The sequence below is a fragment of the Elaeis guineensis genome, chromosome 12 (genome assembly GCF_000442705.2).
Source record: "Elaeis guineensis isolate ETL-2024a chromosome 12, EG11, whole genome shotgun sequence".
NCBI classification, from domain to species: domain Eukaryota; kingdom Viridiplantae; phylum Streptophyta; class Magnoliopsida; order Arecales; family Arecaceae; genus Elaeis; species Elaeis guineensis.
This window is the reverse complement of record NC_026004.2, coordinates 9,528,039-9,548,591: the sequence shown is the minus strand read 5'-3', so window position 1 is coordinate 9,548,591 and position 20,553 is coordinate 9,528,039. Positions and strand designations below refer to the sequence as shown.

Genomic DNA, 20,553 nt, shown 5'->3' with positions numbered 1-20,553 from the left:
ATGGTGAGAAACTAAAAACACAGACGAATTACAAACTGTACCAGTACTGGGTGCTGTGCCATTTGTTCCAGATAATTGGAATGCCATCACAATGCAGATACTTGATTAAAAGATAAAAACAGAAGAACATTTTATGAAGAAACAATGCACTGAAAATAACAATGATAAATAGCCATGCAGGATTATGTGCAATAAATGGAGAAAAAGCAATACAACAACAACAACAATATAAAGATCAAAATGAATCTTGTGCATGCGCACCGAAACAGGAAATCAACCATGAGTTCAGAGCAATGTTGCTATATGCAGTTTACTACCTAAATTGATGGTAATGTTGAGGCACAAGTGACCAAACTTCAGAAAGCAAGAGTAAGGATGATGCATTTGATATGCAGACAAAAGAAGACAATGTTGAAAGATATTTGTAATGTTAACATGTGAAAGGCCTGGAAGTGCATATATATGGCTTCAGAGGAAGTGCCTGCAATTATGCAGAAGCTTCTTCTTGAACTCAAAAAGTGTCCATATTAGAATAAAACAATTTTTTCCCCCCATTAACATGATATAGAGAAAAAATGAACATAAATGTCAAACAATAATTGAAAGTATTTTGATACTTTATATTGTAAAAGAAGTCCAATATATTTTATGCTGGGAAGCTTGATCTGTCATCCTGTTCTACATTGATTTTTTTTTCCTCTGCCATGTTAGCAGGCAAATTTTTTTTTTAATGCAAATCGTATGCAGTCAGTCTCATTAGAAAAACCTACAAAGCATCAAAATGAAAGATGTGAAACCAATTTGGCTTTCAATAAAAAAGACTTATGAACCTGAGAACGACACTGCCTACCAATAGCAAAGTTTACTCTGCACCTAATACTGCCACTGCCTGCATGTCCTATGAGCAATTCGACATCTGATATGGTCTTGAAAAGAGAATTTGCAATCAAGCATCCACAAGCCCAAATATAAAGAACTTATAGCATAATAAATAAATAAATAAATAATGGATAATATTTCATACTTACTACAGCTTTGTGAATCTTCTTTGTCATTTGTTCCCATCCAGGGCTAAAATATCACAAACCACGGCTGCTGCTATAGTAGTTCTAAGGTTAAAACAGATGGGGCTTTTGCAAGATTACTAATTCCCTCAAGTTACGTTGCAAGCATAATGAGGCCTCTATTGCCTAACGGGTTGCCAAAAGAACAATTACCTTAGAAAAATGCCAATGAAAATTATATATGAGAAAAGCAATTTTTCTTATGTTATAAACTTCCAATTATGGCAATATTTTCTGCATTAGTAGCTTTGAAATACGAAATCGAAGAAAGAGAGTGCACATGGGTTAAAAAAATTATAATATAATTTAAAAAAATAAATAAAATAAATAATATTTTATTATAGAAAAATTTAAATAACTCACAAAACATCGAGAGATAAAATTCATTAAATATGCAAGCGTATTGTATACTATTAAGACGTATTTCCATCTCTCCTGCAGAAATATCCAGAAAAACTATCTCAAGATATAATTTGAATCCTCCACTTACGAGTACGATCATGAAAGAGGTTGATGAAAACATTTTCAGTACCTAAAAAATGAAGAGAAGAAGAAATATTGTAATTGAAGAGAAAAAATGATTGAAGAAAAAAAGATTAGAAGGCTTTTGAATGGCTTACAGGATTAGATCCCAATAGGATCTTTTTATAGCAACTAATATGGCTGCTTATAATTGTTTGTGATTGTTTATAATTGTTGAGATTTTTGTTAACCATTAAGATATTTAATAAAAAATTCAACGATCAAAATCTTTAATACAAAATCCAACGGTCATATAATAAAAACAAGATTAAATACACATGATCATTAGTAATTAAGAGCTCAATGATTAAAAATTAAAATCATGATAATTAAAATATTTAAATAATAAAATTAAAATATTTAAAAAAATATTAAAGAAAAATTTTAATTTTTTTTAATATTAAATATATTTTTATTTTTATTTTTATTTTTGTTTGAATGGCTTAAACACGTTTTATCGAGTCGTGCATTCAGAAGAGAGATTCTTTGTGTATCGTAGGCAGTCCAAAACGATGTACTGTTCGTGATGATTGGCTCATGGAGCCGAGGCACGGCATGTAAAAAATTTTTTTTTTTTTCAATCCTGTATGTGAGCTAACCATCGCGGACGGTAGGCGTGGTTCTGCACCGCCGTTCACAAAGAATTCCACGCATTCAGAAAAGGAGAAGGGCTGGCCGCGAACGTGAAAGGAGAAACGGGGTCTAGTTGGTGCTGAGGATCCTGATAACCACCTTCTTCGCCTGTTTTGGGTTTCATCCGGATCGTTCGCTGGTTTTAATCTAGGGTTGGGGTTTTTGTTCCCCCTCCCTCCCCGCGATCCATGGGCAACCACCACAAGTGGAAGCGCGACGAAGCTCCGGCGATCCCTCCGGCTGCTGCCAATGGCGGCGCTGAAATCGACCTCTCCCTCCTGGAGGTGGTGGAGAAGTCGCAGAGTGGCGGGTGGAGGTGCTCGACCTCTGCGCCCTCAAGAAGCTGGTGCTCTCTTCGAGCGCCCGCCTCCGCGACAAGCTGAAGGCCCGCATGAAGTACCCCGATGAGCTGGAGAAGTTCGCCAACTTCGAGGTCGAGTCCAAGACGGGATCGAGCGCCTCAAGATCCTCGTCGGTGGCCCGGAGTTCCACCAGGACCTCGTCGCCCTCAACATCATTCCCTACATCGTAGGCCTTCTCGGCCACGACAACATCGACGTCTCCGTCGATGTCGTCGGCTTCCTCATGGACCTCACTGGCGAGAGGACGTCCTCGAGGACAACGACGATCCCGCCCGCTTCCTGGTCGGCCCCCTCACGGAGAATAATGCCCTCGAGCTCCTACTCCAGAACCTCGGCCGCCTGCTGAGGCCCAGGTCGCCGCCATCCACAACACCTTCGGCACCATCGAAAACATGACTGAGGTCAAGCCAGCGATCTGCGAGCGGATCAAGCTCCTGTGGTGGCTCCTAGGGAGGATCAAGGTCGGGAGTTTGATGCCAACAAGCAGTATGCCTCGGAGATTCTCGCGATCCTGCTGCTAAACAGCAGGGCGGACCAGAAAAGGCTGGGGCAGATGAACGGGGTTGCTGGGGTGCTGCAGGCTATGGCAATGTACAAGCCGAGGGACCTGAAGAGCTCCGACGAGGAGATGCTTGGTGACCTGTTTGTGCCGATAGAGAACAAAGAGAGGTTGTTGAAGTCGGAGGGAGTGGATCTGATGATCATCATAATGGAGCATTAGAAGTCTACATACGGGTCCGCGAGCGGGGGTTGAATACAGCATTCCCCACTTTCATGGGTAGGGCAAGTCCTCTCCTGCTACCTTCTTCTATTATGCTTTTCCGTTTCTAGATTTCTTAAGGATGATTATATGCATTTTTTATTTATTGGCCCTTTCTAGAATGAGCTTAGCTGTCCATCCCTTTGCATCTGAGATGCAATGCCATAGCCATAAATCCTCAGCAAGTGAATTTCATCTGGCAAATTTGATGGTTTCAGTGGTATTGCCTCTAATTTTACCTGTTCCAGCCCTAAACTTTAAACAAGAGTCAGAAGTTAGTAAAAAGTAGAAAACATGCAGAAACTATAAAGGGAAAAGGTCAGTAAGTTAAATAGGCATCATCCAAATTCGATTTGGAACTGTTTTGATGTGTTGTTCCAGAAATTTTTTCATGCTCAAATAATTTGAAACGTATGATCTTTTCAAATGAAAAGCTAAGGTGAAACTTGATTTATGATTTAAAAATATAATGAATCGTTTTAGTGTTTGATGGCAGCCTAATGTATGCCTGTCCATGAGATTGAGCATCAAGATTATCAAGCTTATGTCAAAAATTTGCTTTTGCTATATTTTTTTGGGAAATCTAATGCGACAGTTTTAGTCTTTGCAAGATACAAATTTGAGTTTAGTCTTGCTAAATGCTTCTTTCTATCCGCAATAAAGAAGAAATAGCAAGTTTTTGCCTAGATTGGGCATATATATGACAATTTTTGCCCCTATAATTAGTCGTGGCTGAAAATATAAGGCATTCTTTAGATTTTAGATTGTTTGTGGCTGAAATCAAAGTGTTTCAATTTCTGTCTTGGTGTTTCAAATTTTTTATTTTATTTGACTTTTGGTAGTTGAGTCATCATTGAACTACTGCTTACGAAACAAGGGAAAACATAGTTGCAAGCAACCCTTTTGGAGAAAAGTGGTGATGAAGTGAAACTAAAGAATAGGACGTCTTATAGACTTGTTGCTTTCAGATCTAAATAATATCAGAAAATTTTAACTTAATTATCATAAGGTGGATTTTCAATTTTCTTGGTTAATTTTCTTCAAATGGACAAGCCTCATAGCTGGATAACCAGTAATGCATGGTGGGTTTATCTTTACATGACCATGCATACATCTGATCCCACTGTTTTCTCCTCTTAGAATTGATAATTAGTTGGGTATAGATGTTAAAATGGTTTGAGATAACCCATTATAAAGTGCTTATGTTATATTGGTAACCAGTGTATGGTGTTTTTACAAGGGGCATGTTATCATACAAAATTTTCAGATCCAAGACCATGATGCCCTTGAAAATTTCACATTATTATGTTCTCTTTTGTAAAGGTCCATAGTTACTCCTGGTTATGTAAACATCATCATTGGTATATTTTTTTAAGTTAGCTAGCCATACAAAAAGAAGTTGACCAATAACACTTTGGCTGGTTTCTGTTGCTCCTTCAGGTGTTGAATTGTAAGAGTAATCATTCTTTCTTAGGGTCTGTCGGGATATCTAGGATTCATAAACTTAGGATAAAATTCATGATAGAATGTAGGATTTGATCATATAGGATATACATAAAATCCTATTAAGAGAAAAATCCTTTGTAAATTATGTTGGGTAAAAGAGAGTAATTACAAGTAAGGAGGAGTTTATTTAAAGAAAATCTGAAAAATACTTATTGAAAACTGAAAATAGAAAGCTGAATTTGCAGAGCTATTGCTCCTACAATTTTTTTTTTGCTTTTTTTTTCCACATATTTTCTATTATTAGCTTACAATATTTAAGGCCATAATGCAGTGGATGAAAATCAAGCATTAAATACAATTTTGGAAGTCAAAAAACTCATTTTGGAACTAGAACAATCATTTATTGTTCTTTACAATATTAAAGACTTAACAAACTGACTTAGAAAGTTGTTGCACTCCATTAAGAAGATTTTTCAAAACTTTTGACTTTTCTAGAATGCCACCTGGACTGTTGACTGGGCCCCACACTAATATTTTTCAGAAAATCACGGATTACTCATAAATTCCCCTCTTAATTTATGACTTTCAATTGAGCCTTGAACTTCTCAAATTTCTTTGTCGTAATGGCTTTAGTGAGCATGTCTGCGAGCTGCTCATGTGTACTAACGAAATCTAGCTGAATTTCTCCTTTCTAAACAAGATCCCGGATGAAATGATACCTTAACTCAATATGCTTTGTTCTGGCATGGAGAATCGGATTTTTAGTCATAGCAATGGCTGACATAGTGTCACAATAAATGATAGTTGGCCCTTCTTGCTTCTGACCTAAGTCAGCAAGCAATCTTCTTAACCAAACAGCTTCACATGCTGCTTCAATTGCCGTGGTATACTCAGCTTCAGCTGATGACAATGCTACTGTTTGCTGTTTCTTTGAATTTCAAGAGATGATATTTGATCCCAAACAAAACACGTAGGCAGATATGCTTTTCCTATCCTCCAAAGAATCTGTCCAATCACTGTCAGTAAAACTAAATAAAAGGCAATCAGCTTCTTTTGAATATCTGATTCCCAGCTTCCTAGTTCCATTAAGATACCATAGGATCCTTTTTGCTGCAACAAAATGCGAGTTGCTGGGCTGGTTCATGAATTTTAACACCATATTCACTGCCTGCATAATATCAGATCTTGTGTGTGTTAAATATAGCAAGGATCCAACCAGACTTCTGTACACACCTTCATCAGCCTTCTTTCCTCTATCATCTTGCTTTAGCTTTTTATTAAGAGCTGAAGGAGTAGCCGTAGGTTTACTGTCCAGCATCTGAAATTTTTTCAAAAGATCAAATAGATATTTTTTTTGAGAAATAAAAATCTCACCCTTTGCTTGCTTGACCTAGATCCCGAAAAAGTATTTCATGATTCCTAGATCTGACATCTCGAATTCCTTCATCATAGATTGCTTAAAATCAGCAAGCATTTTTTGATTATTTTCCATGTAGATTAGATCATCTACATACAAACATATCAACATAACATTCTGCCCACACCACTTCATATATAGTGAAGGCTCATTAGGACTCCTCAGAAATTCATTTTGCTGGAAATAAGAATCTATTCTACTGTTCTAGGCTCTGGGGATTTGTTTAAGGCCATATAAAGCCTTTTTCAGCTTATACACTTTTTTTCTTTGCCCTCAAGCTCATATCCTCGAGGCTACTCAACATATACTTCTTCTTCAAGCTCTATGTTAAGAAAAGCTGACTTTATATCAAGCTGAAACATCTGCAATTCTAGCTATGCTACAATGGCCAGCACTATTCTGATTGTTTCCATGCGAGCAATCGGAGCAAATGTTTCATTGAAATCAATTTCGGGCCGCTGAGAATAGGCCTTTGCAACCAGCCTTGCTTTGTGCTTCTGGATGCTTTCATCTTCATTAAACTTTGTCTAATAGACCCACTTCAAGCCAATTACATCCTGCCCTTTAGGAAGATCTACAAGCTCCCATGTTTTATTCTTCTCAATCATTGCAATCTCATCATCCATTGCTTGAATCCACTTTTCTTCCTTCAATGCTTCTTCAAACATGTGAGGTTCACAAGAAAACAAAGCAAATTCACATGTTTGATTAGCATAATAACTTCGAAAATCACCATACATATGAGGAGGGTGCCTGATCCTGTCTGATCTTCTCAAAACAGGAGATGAAGATGAAGTTTCAGGTTTTAAATTTGCACTTCCAGTTGTAAAATCTTTAGAATATGAGTGTTGTTACTGCTGAACTTCTTCTGTTCTGTTTGCTGGAGCAAAATCAGACATCATACTCAATTTTTGAGTGTTGTTGCCCCACTCCAGTTCTGCCAGCTCATCAAATAAAACATCCCGAGCCACAACTAGATTCTTATTATGTGGATTTAGCAATCTGTAGTCTTTAGACTCATCACTATAGCCCACAAATAGAAATTTTCTCTTTTTCATCAAATTTATCCTTGTTTGGGGCTTTGTTTGGTGCATAGGCAGGACAACCAAAGATCTTTAAATGACTTGCCTGTGGCTTCCTTCCAATCCAAGCTTCAAAAGGAGTTTTATTTCGAACCGCTTTTGTTGGAGAATGGTTCAGAATATATGCTGTTGTATGAACAGCTTCAGCACACAAATCGTTGGGAAGTCCTTTGCCTTTAAGCATACTTCTTGCTATTTCAACTATGGTCCTGTTCTTCCTCTTAGTAACTCTATTTTGCTGAGGACTTATACTCACTGTCAGCTGCCTTTGGATCTCCTCTTTCCTGCAATAGTCGATGAAGGGACGAAAAATAAACTCTCTTCCACGATCAATCCTTAAGGACTTTATCTTGCAGTCACTTTTCCTCTCAACCTGAGCTTTAGACTGCATAAAAATAGAAAATGCATCTGATTTCTGACTTATAAAATAAATCCAGATCATCCTTGTAAAATCATCAACAAACAGTAGGAAATACCTCTTGTTTTCAAGTGAAGGTGTTCTCGTAGGAGCAAAGATATCTGCATGCACCAAATCTAAAAGTGCCTTTGCTCTTCATGATGTCTTTGAAAAAGGAAGATGATGCATTTTTCCATAAACACAACCTTCACAGATTCTGTCCTTTTGATCTAGTTGAGGTAATCCAACCACCATCTTCTTTTGTTATAGAAGCTGTAGTCCTTTTTGATTCAGATGACCATATCTTCGATGCCAAAAATAGGATTCATTGGCAACATCACTTTTAAGAGCAATATTGGTTGAATATGCCATTGTTAGAGGAAAAACTTTATTTCTGATCATCTCTGCTTTAGCTATCAAGGTCTTGTTCTTTTTATCAACAATTTTGCATTCATTGTTGACAAAACAAACTTGATAATCCTTCCAAACTAACTGTCTAACACTAAGCAAGTTGTGTGCAAGGTTTGGTATATATAGAACATCTTGAATGTATTTTTGGCTTCCAGTTTTTATGTTGACAGCAATAACTCCTTTCCCTTGAATTTTTTCTGCTTTTCCATCATCGAGAATCACTTGATTTGTTATGCTTTCATCTAGCTTTACAAAAAGCTCCTTATTTCCAGTCATGTGGTTACTACAACCACTATCAAGAAACCAAACTTTATCTTCTTTGGCTTCAGCATTCATACAGCTGTAAAACACCTGTTCTTCCTCATTTTCTCTCGTGAAGTTTGCTTCATTCTTTCTGTCTTCTAATGCTAGCAATCCCTTTGAGAATGATTAGGAATTTTGCACCTTCTGCATCTGAAATAGCACTCGGATGATGCATGATTGGTTTTCTTGCAAATAATGCAAGAAGAACCTGAATTTTCTTGTTTTTGAGGATGAAAACCTCTTCCACGACCTTTACCTCTGTCGTGACCTCTTCCTTGGTTCCCTTGACCTCTTTTCTTCTCATGTTCATCTCTGGACAGATTGACTTTGGACTGAAAAGCTTGCTCCAAGGGCTGATTTGATGACTTCTAGATCCTCTTTTCATATGATTCAAGAGAACCACTAAGATCAAACATTGACATCTTTGAAAGATCCTTTGATTCTTTAATTGCTGCAGCAGCATGATCAAACTACGGAGAAAGACTCCTAAGAATCTTTTCTACAATCTTCTTTTCTTCAATTATACTCCGTAGCCTCTAATCTGATTTACAATTTCAGCTCTTTGATGGATTTCGAATCCTTCATTTGAAGATTATCAAAACTTCTCCATAGGGATTGCAGTCGGATGGAAATGATTTTCTCATTTCTTTGAAACTCCTTCAAGGTTTCCCAAACAACTTTGGCTTTGGTGATGCCGTAGATGCGATGGTAAATTGCTCTACTCACTCATTGTGTAGATACCTTAAGGTAAGAGCATTCTTCTCTACATTCTCTTTGTATTGGGATTATTTTTTAGCAGTCCATGCCGTACTTGATCCTGCAGCAGGTGGTTCTTCATAATCTTCTTCTATCAAATCCCACAAATCTTGAGAGATGAAGAAGAACATCATTTGGTCACTCCAATATCCATAATTTGACCCTCAAAGATTGGAATTTGACTTTGTGAATAAGAAAAGAGGGTGCTAGAAGAAGATGAAGGATTGGTAGCCATATCAAGCTAACCATAGCTCTGATACCAAATTTGTTGGGTAAAAGAGAGTAATTACAAGTAGGAAGGAGTTTATTTAGAGAAAATCTGAAGAATACTTGCTGAAAACTGAAAATAGAAAGCTGAATTTCCAGAGCTATTGCTACAATATTTTTTTTGCTTCTTTTTCACATATTTTCTATTATTAGCTGACAATATTTAAGGCCATAATGCAGTGGATGAAAATCAAGCATTAAATACAACTTTGGAGGTCAAAAAACTCATTTTGGAACTAGAACAATCACTTATTGTTCTTTACAACATTAAAGACTTAACAAACTGATTTAGGAACTTGTTGCACGCCATTGAGGAGATTTTTTAGAAATTTTGACTTTTTTAGGATGCCACTTGGAGTGTTGACTGGGCCCCACACTAATAATTTTCAGAAAATCATAGATTACTCACAAACTAATCCTATCATTTGTTTGGATGATGAATTAGGATTTCCTCTCTCTCCTTTCCTCCTCTTCCCCTTTTCTTTCTATCCATTCTTTTATCAAAATAATAAACTTATCATTATCAAAATATCATATTAATCATTATAATTACAAATAATTCATATCAAGAAAAAGCTAACATATCTTTGTTTCTCTTTGAAATTTAAAATTAAAACTCGTTTGGGTTTTGGAACGAATTTGAAATTTGCCCCTATAGATTTGGAATTTGCCCCTCAGGTGCCCACTATTCAAACCCAATTATATATATATATATATATATATATATATATATATATATTATAATTTTTTTATAAAAATTTTGACTATCTGTCCGATTCGATCTAATCTTCTATTGGGTTGGATCTAGGTGCTACATTAGGACCAATCTTAGGGATGGCGATTGTAGCCAACTCACCAAGTGTCCAACCTGGGTATGGATGATGGCATGCTTTGCTCTGAACTTGTCCTGATATAAATTTAACCTAGATCCTTTCTTTTAGAATTACAATATTTTATAATGTTTGCTTGATGAGTTCTTTATCCAATCCAACTCGATCCGACTTGACCCTTCTTATCTAGCCGACCCAAGCCGAGGTGGGTATTAGGCAAATATGGATATGAAATTTTTAATTGCAGGATGGGTATGGATATCGGCCAATTTGAACCCCAAATTTTTAGACGGTTTAACCACTACATTAACCAATAAGCCACAATTGTCTATTTTTAAATTGATTGATAATATATTTATATTGTTTAAACTCTTACATATAAACACCCGACACAAAAACCTAGCCATCATCTAAGCTTCCCTATTCGGCTGCTCCAAGCCACCCACCCAACTGAGACTTCTGAGGATGTAAAAAATAGAGGAAAAAGCGGGGGAAATCATAGGAAAAGTCAATGAAAACAAAGAAAAAATGGAAAAATTAAAAGGTAAGACTTTTTCTCACAAAGATTGATCAGTTTTTTTTTGCTTCTTGCATCTTTTTCTTTTCATTTCAATCTCTTTTTTGGAGATCCATGGGGAAGGAGAGAACTTAAGGGAGATCAGAGGATTTCTTAGGTTCCGATTGGGGTTTTTTCTCAAACATATGGGATTATGTGCGAGATGTGGCGGTGTGAGTGGCAGAGGACAGCAACGAGAAGGTTGAGAGCAGGGGTGCCGAGGGGAGGAGGCAAAGTTGGCGAGGAGGCAGAGGGCGTGGGGGAGGAAGAGGAGGAGGCGAGGAAAGAGAGGGGTAGTTGGAAAGGGGGAGGAGGTGGACGAGGGGGAGGGGGAGAAGATCGCGCGTCAATATGATTGGGAGGCTCGATTATCATAGGAAAAAATAATGATCTCTGGAGGTCATTATTTTTTCCTATAGGATTAGCCATTTTCTATTAATTTTTTTATCCCATAATTCAATCCCCCAAATAATGGCTAGGAAAGAAAATAGGATTTTAATCTATAGGATTTTCAAATTCTGTAGGATTTGGGCAATCCTATCCTTTCCAAACAGGCCTTTATTGTGATTCCAATCCTCCTCAAGGTCCTCTAAAGGGGTTATTTATTTTTCTTATCTCACCATTTCAATTACATATCTTCACCTTGCAGCTTCTCGGCGGTCTCACAAGTGCACACATGTGATATTTATTGCCACTTCATTCTTGCATGTGAAAATCTGGGAAACACTTGATTGATATATTGAATTACTTTAGTATCAGTTTGATGTAATCATGGTGCAATGCTTCGGTGTTAAGGATTCAGGGCTTTGCTATGAAATTTGTCAACAATAGGACTAATATTCCAATGCAAAAGAGAGGACATTATTGTATTAGTATCTCTCTTGTTTATGAAACTTAATGTCTTTGAAAGTAAGTTTTGTTAGAAGGATAATGGGGTTATCAAAATGTAGATTTAAAATGTGTCTTTTTTCAGAACAGATCTATTTAACTATCATAGGAAAGCAGTTGCATTAACGAGATAAAAATGAAGATGGAGAAGAGAATAATGACGGTAAGACATCATGTCTTGTATTGCAGCTGCAATGCCCGAAGGAACATATAATTAACCAGAGACCATATGAGAGTATGATATGTGGAAAGGCTTCAGATTGTAGAAAAGCAACAAAATTAAAGATCAGCATGGCCATGGATTTGAAAAGTTAGTCTCTAACACTGATGTTTCTCATGATGAGAATAATTGTTTAAATTCAGGAGGTTACCAATTACCAAATACATTGGTAACCCTCGAGGTCATTATTTTGCTGAGAGGTAATGCATACAAATTAGCAGTTTTTGTAATGATTTTGACCTGCATCTAGAGTGGTTTAAATATATGCTGAGATGTTTTAATTGAATTAATCTGTTCAGCATTGAATGGACAGATTGTAGCATTGTTTGCATTTAGAGGTGTGTGGTTTTGTTTGTTTGGAAAAATGATATGACTTCTATCCCTTTCATACAAATGCCATGTGTATGTTAATATTTAAAATTTATGTTCCATGTGAGTATTTTATTTCCTTTTAGCGGGATGATCTCGAGGGCTGTTTTCATATTGCCTTTTTTTGACTGTGCCCCTTGTTCTGATGTTTGTGTTCAACTTAATCAGGGATGCATTCATAGTGCTTTTTAAATTTATCAAGCCTTTCTTCTTTCTGCATATTATATTTTGTATCCGTTGTTTGCATACATTGTTCATTCATGCATCTTTGTTGTAATTTTATATAATATTTATATTCCTCTGAGCAAGCAAAACAAGAAAAAGGGCTACCAAGAGGAGTTGGAAGAGCGTCTGATTTCACTGGTTGCACTATTATTTGGTAAGAAGGCAAGTGGATCCTGGAACTTCAAAATTACTGTTCTCTTGTATCTTGCATGCCATGTGTTTCTGTTAGTTAATTTGTTTATGACTGTGCAATCAACTATTGAAAGCAAGTGTGTGCTACACCATATTGTTGATAACGATCTAGGTGAAGTTGGACTCAATAATTGTATGCAAGTAGTTGGCCCGGATTAATTCTAGTATATGATTTAGCAAAGTTGTTGCATTCAATGTAAAATATGGTAAAGTTTCTATATATTTGCTGGAAAAATCTTGTTAAATTGCTTGCCAGTGTTAGTATAGTAGTACATGAAGAAAAGTGCTTGTTTCACAAAGTGGAAAAGCAGATTTATAAGTAGCTGGTTTCACAAAATGGAAAAGCAGATTTATAAGTGGAAAACATCAAAATCTGAACTTAGAATGAAGTGGCTGGTTTCATTATATGGTTATAAAAATGACTATGCATATGAATGGTTTATATATAAATACTTCATCTTCCTATTGACTATTTGCTAAAGCTAATGGATTTTTTGATGTAATCTTGATTACTGTATTTTTTGTAATTATTTGATTTTGTTTCTATCGTTTTGGCTATGGCGGAGGTTGTGAAGGGTTGTGATAGCTCTACAAATAGAAATAAGATGAAAAAGTTGGTTAGATGTTTTTACTCATAGATTTATGGAACAACAAAAAGATTCACCAACCATTTGTTAGGTTGTCCCTTTTGCTTTTCTGTTTTCCAAAAATCAGAAAACAGAAAACAAAAGCATTGACAAATGGGCCCTTAACTTTGCTTTTTTTCCCTTAAATTAAGAATTTCACTTTTGGGAAACCTGGGAATTCTATCTTATATCCATGAAATCTTGATGCGTTGGTATGTTCTTTTTAGCTTTCTTTTATCTTTGATTATGTCGGCTCTTGTTTACCTATTTTTGGTACTAGCAAGCCTCATCCCACTGATATGGGTTGACTTTATCAATGAAGGAGATATTACTTGTACATACATACATGCATGCATACATATATAGATATACATGCACGGGTGGCTAGAGATCAGGCCGCATCAGATCTAGGTTTGACAACCTGTGGTTATAGACTTATAGTTATTCATCTGTGATCTACCTCAAACCTGGTGAAGGAATATAACATTGCTCAATAGGGGTGGCTAAAGATCAGGCCGAATCAGATCTAGGTTCGACAACCTGTGGTTATAGACTTATAGTTATTCATCCGTGATCTATTTCAAACCCGGTGAAGGAATATAACATTGCTCAATTTGGCCAACACCCCTGATAAGAGAATATAACATTGCTCAATTTGGCCAATACCCCCAATGGCCTAGTACGGTGATGGGCCCATGAGGTATGGTGCAATTAGTGTTTTGAACATGTGGGAGGGGTGGAGGGAGGGATCAGTCCCTTTATGTGGCGTCAGTCAGCAATTTGATGAGAGAATAGAGGGGAGAGTGGAGGGATGTTGGGATTTTCTCAGGGAGAGAAGGGGTGAGAAGGGAGGGGGATGAGGCATATCTGTTGGTGGATGGTCAACCGCCAAGGAGTGTGTTACTGTGGTGGCTGATATGGATAGAACAAGTGTCAAGGCATAGTGATGGTCGACCATCAATTGAAATATTGGGGAGATGTCAATGGAGCATGGAGACAGGAAGACAGAATCAAGGCCAAGTAGTGGTCAGCTTCTGAGAAAATTACCACAAGAATATTAAAGCAGGGTGGTGGGTCCATGATACAAGGCTTTCTTTTAGTTGTGAATGGGGGATAAGTTAGACCTAGGGTTTTTTTTCCATCAATCATGAGGTAGGGAGAGAATGAAAGAGTTGAGAGATCACGAAAAGAGGTGTCGGCTAATTTTATGATTTGAAAAATAGCTGATTTTGGTGAATGTGTTACAAGTTAGTCAAGACACCAAATTGAACATTTATTAGAGTGCCCAGACTTGGTTTCTCCATGTTCATAATCCTAGATCTGACCCAAATTTTAAAGTGGACAATATTTTATCTAGTTTCATTTTTCTGACAGAGAAGCCACTACCATGCCCTTTTCTTTGGTCGAGGGAGGGATATTTTTGATGGTTTCCATTAAGATAGAGTTTCTAATTAATTAATTAATAAATAACTCATTTTAATTAAAGTGATAGGCTGATCATTGCAATTCAAATTTTTTTTGTTTGGAAATGTCGGTCCTTACTGATTTATCCTTGGTGACCTTGTTGTCTTTGTACATCTATAATTGATATTATTGGTAACCTGATATCACAATTCACAAGAAACATTTTTATAGCAAACTTATAATTTTTTTTTGAAAAAAAACATCATATTTGCTGGAGGTCGCACTTTGATTTTGTTGATGTAATGGCTTGTAGATGCTAATTCATGTGATCCATCCTATATGATCTTGTGGACTCTCTGTTTTATCATGTTTATTTCATGAATGTGTCATCTGGTTATCACATATAAACCAATATGGTGTATATTCATGGTTTGTTCACTTTGTTGTGTTCAGTTATGTACTTGTTGAAACAGAATAAGTGTAGATAGAAAATATGAAAGCCATTTGCAATTTTATGATGAACCTGGTGTTTGATATGTATTTCACTCTAAATGATTTGCTGGTTTCTTTAAATTAGTCTACACAAATGTCTTGATCATCTAGGGGGACTCTTGGACTCTAATATCCCTGCCCTTGTTGCCAAATGTGCTATCCTTTTAATTTGTTATTATCTCTTAAAAAGAGAAGTAAATGAGTTTAAGCATGAATAACATGCTTTTGAGACATCATATAAACTTGGGAATCAACAAGTTACCTTGATATGCATCATTAGGAAGTTTTTGCCTCACACTTAGGATCTGCCAGGCCTGATTCCCTTTTTGAATCTAAGCATTTCTTTGGAGCTAACCAATTATCAAGGAATGAAGCCTCATAGGAAGCTTCTAGGGTGTTAGTGGTTCTAACTTCTAAGTCCTTACATGACCCTTGATGATTCTTTCTTTCTTTATCCCCTTTCATCACTTTTGAATTTTTGTTATTTTTATGTTGCCGAGCTTGTTCTTGGGATGTAACGTTCGCAATTTCCTCAATTCACAAGCTTTCTTTTATATTTTGTGTCAAATCTTTTGTTCTCTATTATTTGTTCGATGATGAGATAATATCATTTAAAACTATACATGGTGGAAAGAACTGAGCATCCAATGATATTTGCATGTTCAGATATCCCAGATGTATTCATGTGTGGAAAGGCTCCTGGAACAAAGGTTCTCATGATTATTGGGAAAAAAGAAAAAATCCTCATGTTGGTAAGTCTTGTGCAAACTCTGTATTGACATAATTGAGAAGTGCATTTGGAACATGAGTTTGGGTGTGGATAGTGGAGTCCAACTCAATGTTGTATACATACATACATATGCATATATATTCTTGTAGTTAAGGAAAGTATATACATACATACATATGCATATATATTCTTGTAGTTAAGGAAAGTGTTTTGTTTCATGTTGGAGGATTCTCCTCGTTGTATATGGAATCTTCAAAAAGAACACGATTGCCCTGAATGTGATGCAAATACTGGTTTATAGGTGTTTGATGTAGACTAAGTGCCAATTATAATACACTCGAGCTTTGGTTGATCATATTATGGTCGATAAACCTAATTTGTAGGGAGCTGAAGTTATTTGTTTATTATACTTCTTCTTTTTTCTTTTTTTTTTTTTTAACAAGCAGCATTCTATCGCCTTGTTTGACGGTAAACCTTGGCACAATGGTAAGGTTGCTCAATTGTGACCTGGTTATCAGAGATTCGAAATACAGAAACAATCTCTTTGCTTCCGAAGGCAAGGCTCTGTACATCTGATCCTCTCCAGACCCCGCAGTGCTAGGAGCCTTGCGCACGAGGCTGCCTTTTGTTCTATCCCCTTGTTTTAGGGACTTTCCACCTCAGTGCTGCCCATTTGCTAATTTCTACTCCGAGGCCTTTTGGTGCTTATGCTAGTAGCTATCATACGTGATATCATCTAAATTGTTAATTTCAACCACTCTAGGCTGCCTCTTGTTTTCTTACCTTGTGAATGAATCAGATTAGTTGTTCTGTTGAATCAACTTAGCACTGAGTTATTTAAATGCGTGGGTTAACTTCCTGCTATTTTCTAGGACCAATGTTCTATATTCCTGCACCTCTACCTGCTCATACCTTCAGCCACCTCTTTTGGGATAGCAGTTCATCTGTGTAGCATAGCTGGGGGACAAAGTGTGAATAATAAAAAAGTAATAGTTTGTACGCTTGTCTTGTTTCTTTGCTGGTTAACCAAGAGGATTGAATCAGTTAATAAGTAGCTTGATCCACTTTTAAATTCTTTTCCTTATTAGCTGTAAGAGATTTATTGATTAGCATTTTGAAATTTGATTAAATTTGATCATCACCCAATTTTTTTAATTTCACCATTTTTACTTATCCACTTTATCTTATGTCCTGGTATTTGGGAATTTTCCATTAGGTGCCATTGTGAGAGGTTCAAGAAGGGTGAGATAGTTAAATAGATTTGTAGAAAATGAATGTGAAATACAGACCAACCACTTGAACTCTATATGCCTGATATCTTGCTGGCTTCTTTGTAGAACCTTTGTTGCTCGAGTTTGATTCCTCGCTATTGATGTTATAACTTGTTGCTTCTGACAAATGATCAACAGCTGTAAATTGTAGGTATTCTGACAGGAGTTAAAGATGAGGCTGATCAAACTTAAAAGACTTTGAATTGGATGACTTGGAGGTCACTACCTCATCTCAATATATAGTTTGCTTCAGCTTATTGTTTAAGGTTAAGCCTGACATCTGGTCATCTTATTCTCATAGATGGATGAAGAGGAGCATTATAATTGAAAACTGCAAGCTGGGTTCTTCACCCTTCAAGCAAGCACTATGTTATGATAGTGTAATGTTGTTATTCTTCTCCAGGATTTCATTCACTTATACATTTCACTTTTTTTCCATTTTATTACTGAGTGAGCCTTTTTTTCTTTTGGATTTCCAGTTGATTGCACTTATTCTGGGCCATCACTGGTGTTCAAGTAGAGCTTAAGCAACTTCTGTTTAGTAAAATCGATTCTGAATCAATGGCCTTGATTTTTGATTTTAGATGGTTGTTATGGTGTTCTAAGTAGAGCTTAAGCAACTTCTATTTAATTAATCGTTTCTGAATCAATGGCGTTGAGTTTTGATTTTAGATGGTTGTTATGTATGCACCCACAGATGAGGCCTAGAAGAACTACTACTTAGACAACAGATGATGACAAGGAGCGATGTGAAGGATATACTTAAGGTATGCATTCTTAAGAAAACTTTTCGTTCTCAGTCATGTTGCAATATCAGAACTAAATTGGTTCTTGTATCTCAATCCTTTGGGACTATAACTAACAATGTTGATTTGTTTTTTGAAGTGAGGACTCTTAGTGCCTGATTGAACTTCAGCTTTATTTTGTATTTTTTGAGTGAAATGTATAGAAGCGTTGGTTGCTATTTGAGAACTTGATGGAATAATTTGCCACTCACTGTAGTGTTAAATGTGTTTCATTTGTTATTATCGAGCCAGGGTTTAAATGTTGGTACAAACTCCCATTCCAGTTTGGTGTTAGTTCGGTATGATAGTGGGATGGGTCCAGATTGTTCTGATGGACTGACGCAGGCATTAACAATGTGAATGAAAAGAAAAAGAAATATCAAAAAAATTGCATCTTGGGATGCCAGGCCATCAAATGTTAGGATCCAACCATCCTGGTCCATCTTGATTGGTACCAAATAGGATATTCTAGTTCGAGAGGAGAGGGAATTGGTGTCCTAGATGTGTCCCAGGTATTATTCTCGACAAAACGATATGGTGCTTGCGAGAGATGTTGATACTGTCGAGATGGGAATCATTGGTGAAGGATGTAGTAGTGAAATGCCTTTGCTTTGATTCTTTTTCAATAGATGGTTGGTGACTCAAGGAGGGGAATTACTAGCCCCCACCATTCTAATAGACTGGAGCTTGAGAATCTATTCTTCTCAGAGGATGTATAAACTTTTATTCTCTTTCACCCCTTATTCTTATGAGTGTGCTGACCTGCATGAGCATTGGATGGTAGTCTACTGGTTAGATAAGAGTGGGAGTAACTAATATATAACCCCACACTTGGGGTGGAGATGGGCCCCCATATTTGCATATGGGGTGTGAATAGCATGTGGCACAAGTAGTGCATGTGATCAAAATATTAGTATTTTATGGGTGATTATGATCTTGTCAATTCAGATGTCTTTCTTTTGCAAGAGCTGTGCTTGTATAGCCATTAAATTAGGTTGGAACAGGAAAACAAAAATTTAAGTGTTTTGGCTAAATAAATTTGAAATGGTACTAAAGTACAAGCTGCTTCCTGTAAACCGAATTCATGGAGGCATGCAAAAGCTACAGCTTGACTGTATGACTATGGTTTCACTTTTATATGGAACAATGTGCTTGATCAGAGCTTGGAGCTTCTTCAAAATGTCAATCTTTTGTATCAAAAAAGAATATATTGCCTTTCCTCTTCTCTAGAAGAACTCGTCAAATTTCTAATCTATCAGCTTGTCATAAATAACTGTGCTTTGCATTTATATGGTTGTCAGCAGCAACTATCTCATATTGCAGGAGCATGATAGTATTGGAGATCTGGATAGACCTGAAGAGAAGGAGTGAGCACAAGCAAAAATCCAAAAATTAATTGCTGTATTTTGGTATCTGTTCCACAAAGCATCGGTTGTGGACAATGTTCTATCATGGGATGCATGTGGATGTTAACATGATTTATGGCTTTGAGTTTTAACATGTTAAGACATAATAGCAAATTTTAAGCAGTTCTTTTTCTTTTGTTGTAACTTAATGGCATATTATTTTTGAGAAGTCAATGCATTGTCTTAGAATTCATATATATCAGAGATTCAAAGTGAAGCTGCTTGCCCATCAGATGCAGCGTTCTCTCCCTTCTATACAGGAAGACCGCTTAAAAGACCCCTTCACCTACTCAAGTTCGACTGATTAGCATTATTTGTTTGCTTCATGGTAATGCAGGGGTCAAGCTACCCAATTTTTCAGATAAGATTTAACATGTCCATTTTGTTGTCTACTGAATGTTATGTTTCATCCATTTGCCTTGTTCTATTGATTGTGTATTTTGAGTAAATCTATCATATGATCTGGTGTTCTGTTGTGCTTCTGTCCCCAAGACATGAAATACCTGGCTTAAGGAAAGAGTCTACTAGCAGCGATGCTACATGTTTTTGCCCGTGATTGGTTATCACCACTCTGCTTTGTATGAGAAAAGGCAGGCCTTAACCACTTTCAACTCTTATTTATGGTCAAATTTTTCTCGCCTAATTCATCTTGTTATGTCACTGTCCAATAAATTCATTCAATTATAGGATTAATCTACCTACCAAATGCTCATTCTTCAGATTTTATTTTGTGCATCCAGTGTGCCAAAGTTCTGGTTGGCAGCATCTGTTTATTCTCAAATCCCTGAAAGAAAATGACCTGCTACGTAGGGAAAATATTAAGTAATCCAAACTTTAAGCAAGAACCTGATGGTTTCTTATAGTATCTTGTAATTCCAGGGAAGACAACCAATTCATCTAGTAAGATCTACCAACAATAGGGACTCTTTAACAGATGGTTTTAGATCTCACTCGGAATGCGGTAATAATAAATGAAATTGTAGTGCATCAAATATCAAATGAAATTTGGCGGTGGTAGTCACAAGACCTATATGGTGCAGCTCTAAAAGCAATGCCAATATGTTCCCTTAAATGAACGTTTTGACTACTGTATCTTTGGCAGCTTTAATGAATGATGTTTGCTGATGCTTGCTGGCAGC

General features: G+C 36.6%; 1 pseudogene; it reads left to right on the top strand.

Moving 5' to 3' along the window:
- The first annotated feature begins 2,096 nt into the window (after nucleotides 1–2,096).
- LOC105055292 (uncharacterized) lies at nucleotides 2,097–19,611 on the top strand (annotated as a pseudogene).
- The last annotated feature ends 942 nt before the right edge of the window (nucleotides 19,612–20,553 follow it).